The sequence below is a fragment of the Triticum dicoccoides genome, chromosome 7B (assembly GCF_002162155.2).
Source record: "Triticum dicoccoides isolate Atlit2015 ecotype Zavitan chromosome 7B, WEW_v2.0, whole genome shotgun sequence".
Classification (NCBI taxonomy): domain Eukaryota; kingdom Viridiplantae; phylum Streptophyta; class Magnoliopsida; order Poales; family Poaceae; genus Triticum; species Triticum dicoccoides.
In genome coordinates this window covers 145,794,477-145,800,433 of record NC_041393.1, presented here as the reverse complement: position 1 = coordinate 145,800,433, position 5,957 = coordinate 145,794,477, and positions in this window count along the sequence as shown.

Here is a 5,957-nt window from a genome sequence, read left to right as displayed (position 1 = left end):
TAAATGTTGTTTCACTATCCTGTTGACTTGTCTGTCCCTGAGTGAAATTGTGGTTTGGTGGTGTGCCATAATTTTCTTCGGGCTGATTTGGCATGGAGCGCGTCCAAGGACGAGACATCTTTCACTCTGGGGATATATTTTGTGAAACTCGTAAGACAAGAAAGAGAGTCGCAAAAGTCAATAAAATCACACATAAAATAATTAAAACTCCAGGATTTTTTTAAATACACGATTGCGCGCGGAGAAGGACTATTACATATCTTACACGCAAGCATAATTATACATTACATCACTCAGGATATGCGTACATAATCCTGACATGTTATTGAGACTAGTGCACTTCTCCAGATCCTACATGATGCGCAAACAAGCTACTTCTCACAACCTATGTACATATAAACATATCACACAAGTCGGTACATCGCATGGCGTCTAAACGTACTCAGTCGGAGATGGTGAGGATCTCCCTTGGCCTGCCGAGGGTGAGACGCAGTGAGGCTAGGGACTCAATCTCCTCCTCGCTAATAGGTTCCAGACGAGAAGCGCTGCGCTGAGCTGATGGAGCAGGTGCCATAGTCGGAGTAACACGAATATGAGTGGGCGGAGTAGGTGGAGTAGCACGTATGGGAGTGGGTGCAATAAGTGGTGCAGAGCGAACGGGAGTGGGTGCAATAGCTTGGTTGAATTCCTCGGTGGTAGGCAGACGACGAGCAGTGGCGAGAATGGTAGGTGAATGAGATGCTGAGGACGAGATGAAAGTCAGCGGTGGAGCGGTGTGCAGGAGTTCCCTTCTGTTGGCGGCACAGCCATGGACTGAGTCCATGCGGGCAGCTACGAGGTCGTCCACCATGCTGTCGAAGGCTGCCTCCAGGGCTCGGAAGTACTCGACAAGCATCTCAAAGGCCTCGTCTCGCTCTCCTCTGGGGCAAGAGAATGAGTAGTGACAGGTGTATGGCACGTGGCATGGAAGGTAGCGGTAGCGACGGGTCTTCATTGCAGGAAGAACATCCCGAAGATGAGCTATCGCCTCACAGGCAGCCATCTGCATAGCATGCCTCTCTGTAGGCATGGCTCTCCCCAAGAATCGGAAGCGGCGTATCTCAGCACGCCCTCCCTTGAATTACACCGCGGCCTAGTGCATGGTCAGACTGTCGTTGATCTTGTGTGGGTAAAGTGTGAAGACTGGGCGCACGGATGGCCCCATCGCGACCTGAACGATGAAGGAGAGGAGCTTGACGAACCCCTCAGGCACGTTGGCGAACATCTTTGACTCACAGTCGTTGCCAGCCATCTACAAAAGTAGGCAAAAATTCTGAGCGATCAGATCATAAATTTTATGCTGACTGTCAGAAAAATGACTACATTTGCAAAAACATGAATAAACTCTATCATGCTAATAACCGATTAGCGATCGCACCTAGTGGCTTCCTACAGTCAGCCTGGCTCTGGTACCAAGTCTGTCACGACCGGTTTTTTCCATAAATACTTATTGAGAAAATCGAACTTTTGATCCCAGTATAGGAAAAGTTATCCTCACTGGTAGACAAATACTTGATATACAGAGGACCAGTAGCATTAAATATATTACAGGGTTGAGCTAAGGCTGCTCAACAATTTAATACAAACACGCCAATATCGTACATAAGGGCGGTTGCGACACAGGGGTGTGGTGACATGCTACTAGCTCGAGATAAAAGTGGTGGTGGATAACTTGACTCCTAACTGGCAGCTCATCGAGCGTTGAGGTGAGGCTCGATGAATTTATTTCTGGGGTGGCGGAAGTAGATATAATATAGTGACCAAATGCAGGATCGCACGGGACTGACTGGGACTCCTCTAGGCATCGGACACGCTATCGAACTCTTCATCCATGAGATCACCTTCATCAACATCTGGCCAAATCAACAAGCCAGGTGAGTACTTTGAAAGTACTCGCAAGAAAGTTCGGACAAAAGATATAACAAATGCATGCATGAATGCGTCATGAGCAAAAAGATAATAATGCTCATTCCAATAATAAAATTTGCACGACTTGATAAGTGAAACAAATAACTGAAAACCGATCGGGTGTTTGGAGCGACGCCTCGAAAGGTAAACAAATAAAGCTCATGCCGTAATCGGGCGTCTAAGCGACACCACATAAAGGGCTTATAAAAGAAATGCCTCAGTCGGGCGTCTCAGCGACACCACATAAAGGGCTTATAAAAGAAATGCCACAGTCGGGCGTCTCAGCGACACCACATAAAGGGCTTATAAAAGAAATGCCACAGTCAGGCGTCTCAGCGACACCACATAAAGGGCTTAAAATAAAAGTAAATAACAAGAGTGCCACGATCGGGCGTCTGAGCGACATCGCAGAAAGGGCTTATCTCAATAATAGATAACAAGTGTGCCACAGTCGGACGTCTGAGCGACATCACGGAAAGGGCTTATCTCAATAATAGATAACAAGTGTGCCATAGTCGGACGTCTGAGAGACATCACGGAAAGGGCTTATATCAAATATAAATAACGGGTTAGTCCATCCACAAGAATAAACTTTTAACCGAATTTAACACTCATGTAGTTCACCGGAGTTTTGTCACTGAGGCTGATATCTGACAAGATAAGATGAACACAGTACTTGGACATGTACAAGATGATTTAAAGGATTTGTGACTCTACAGAGTTTGTACAAACTGTCCACAGCCAACGGATTTCCATAGTCACGAAGGACTAGTTCCGTTTACGGTATTTCGGTAGAAACACATTTAACCAGTACACACCCATTCCACCTCACGATGCCAGGAATCACCCTAGACAACGTCCAAGAAAAAATTTGAGACGGGGAGGTCACAACCTCGAATAGCATGGGATAAAATTTCTATACGCGCGCTCTAAGGGGTGCCCCCCTCTCGGTCCCAATCGGAAACACCTATGCCCCCTGACCGGATGACGAGCTTTAATCCAGGGCCATGGAACCCTCATCCCGGCCTCTCTATTTGGTGTGTACCAGGAAAAACGGTTTGCAACTTACTAAGCCATATTCCTTGTGGAAAACATGTGGCAGTACAGGGAAGGAAATGAATGGGAATGTGACCTGATTCACGTTGCCACTGAAGTCAAATAGACTGGCATAAGACTGGCATGCCACAACACTGCCATCTTACCCACTCTCATGCCATCACATGGCCATGCATATGTGTATCCATCAACATATGGATTTCCAAAACTCACTTTCCACTTCTTTTGCATGAAAAATAACATTCAAAGAAATGTTCATAAACATGCCATGAAACTCCTAAATGCAAACATGCATCAAACACTCATCATATCAAGATTTCAAACATGCTTGCCTGGTTCGGAGTAGTCGGAGTCTAACTGGGTGAAGTTCGCGGCTCCGTCACCTCCTCCGGTATCTACGGTACAAGAAAAATACGTACGTAACGTAAATACCGCGAGGTGCACAAAAATATTCCAAATAATTCTCAAATAAATCTGATAAAAAAATAGATAAAATTTTAAAGGGGACAGAAAAAGAATCAAACAAAAATCCTTTTCTGTTTAAAAGTTATAATGGTTTTGGTCCAAGGACCTCTCTGTAATAAAACAGAAACTTCCCAAGGGGCTAAGCAGAAAAGTCTAGAAAACGATTCATACTGGAAAGCGCATTTTGCCAGAATACGCTTTCAGAAAACGGTTCGTTTAATAAGAATGAGAGACTGACAGGCGGGTCCCACCCGTCAGGTTTGAATATTCAAACGAGGGAGACGGGGCTCGTCGGCGCCCGAGAGCTGCGGTGGTCGTCGACGGCGATTCACGGCGAGGCAGGGGGATCGGGTGGTACCTCCGTGTTCAGTACATCCTTCCGCGTTGGTGGGAGGTGGTGGTGGTCGCCAGTGAGCACCACGTCGACGGCGGCCCTTGCTCCGGCGGACGGTGGTTCGGGTAGTCGTGGACCTCGTCGGAGAGAGCTGCTGGGGTGAAATTGGAGTGGGGGTTAGTCTCCTAGAGGTGTCATGAGGCTACGGGCAAGTCTAGGGCGGTGGAGGAGTTCTCACCAGAGAGAACGCTGCTGGAGCCCGAAGCGGGCGGAGGTGGCCGGAGTTGAGGAAGAAGGGCCCCTCGAGGCTCTTCCAGTGGCTGGGCGGAATCTGGTGAGGTGGTGGAGATGTGCGGGGTCGAGAGCGAGCTCGGAGGCGCTATGTATAGCCGGCCCGAGGCGGTTGCCGTGAACGGGATAAGTCCGGCGAGCAATTACGGCGGTGCTGTGGTTGGACGGTTGGTTTAGAGGCTTGAGCATCGTCTAGACGGAGCACTGATTCCATCCCAGTGCCTAACTCAGCAAGGCAGGGGCAGTTACGGCCTGTCCCCAACGGAACGGCCGTACGGCACGTCGGCGGCAGAGAGCGCGCCCTGAGCGTGCCAGGCCACGGCGACGGTGCTGCAGGCGTGCGCTGGCAAGGGAGATGGCCACGCGGAGCTCCCAGGTGGCTTGGGCGGTGCCGAACGGCGTTATGCCGCAGGATGCCCCATGTCGGCCGCCACGGGAGGCTCTGCCGCCGCGGAAGACGCCGGCGCAGGCCGGCAAGGGTGCCACCGACGCCAGGAACGAGCCAAGTGCATGTGCGGTGCTCCGGACAGGGAGGAGGGGCCGTGCGCAATGCGCCAAGCGCACAGTTGACATGTGACTGAACACTGACGAAGAAACGACACTGAACTTACTGAATTTTTCTGAAAATGCATAGTAACAGTGCAAGTCAGGTGTTCGACAGAATGATTTTGGTATGACGGGATTTTTCCTTGAGCTGATTTTTGGTGGAGTGGCCTCTCATTGCAACTGGGGGTTGCCTGAATTTTGGTGGAATTTTTGGAGAAGTGGAGATATGAATTTCACCAAATTTGACAAATCTGGTCCAAACTTGCAGAGGGTGAATTTTGAAAATTTTGAAAAGAAGAAGAGTGGATCTTGATGGTTCTAGGTTGTGGGTGCTAGGGACTATCCAGAGGAGTTGATTTGAGATCAAAGTTCAAAGGCATTAAGGTACTTGCTTTGCAAACTACCTAGGCTCAAAATAAAGGACAGAATTGTTTTGGGGAAAGAAATAAATGAGATAAAATCCAAAAATGGATTTAACTAGTTGGGACAGAATGTTTGGGTTGCCCCAAGGTCGAAGGAGGGTTTTTGGGAGAATTTTACCACAAGAGGCATGGTAAAAACAAGAATGGATCAAAACCAAAGAATAGCCCAAGACCAAAAAGGTTTCCTTTTTAGAAGAAACTAAATCCAAGAAATGATTTTGAGAAGGAAAACTCAGAAGAGAGATTTTTAAGAAGGGTTTAAATGACCTTCTTCAAACCAAGCAAGGCTCTTGCTGAAAACAAAAATAACAAAAATTTTGGAGTGTCACAATCCTGTTCATCGGGAGGGTCTGGCGTACCGCAAAATGGTGGAAACGGACCTCCTAAGATCGGAACGGGGGTCCTGTTGATCGGGAGGGGTGTGGCGTACCGCAAAACAGACAAAACGGACTTGTGTCGGAGCGCTACGGTCGAAATGGGGGTCCTGTTCATCGGGAGGGGTGTGGCGTACCACAAAACGGGACTCCACGAGATACTATTCATCTCCACCGCCGGCCTCCTCCAGCCTCCACGGGCTACTGTTCATCCATCGTCGACCTCCTCCAGCCTCCACCTACGACTGTTCATCCACGGGCTCCTGTTCATCCAGCCTCCACCGCGTGCTACTCCACCGGCTACTGTTCAACCACCCCTCTCCATGGGCTCCTGTTCAACCACCCCTCCACGGGCTACTGTTCATCCACCCCCTCCACCTTCTACTGTTCATCCAGCCCTCCACGGGGTCGTCCTATTCATCCAGCCCTCCACGGGGTCCTGTTCATCCAGCCCCAACCGGCTCGATCAATCGGGGTCCTGTTCATCCAGAGACAACGCCACGGGGTCCTGTTCATCCACCC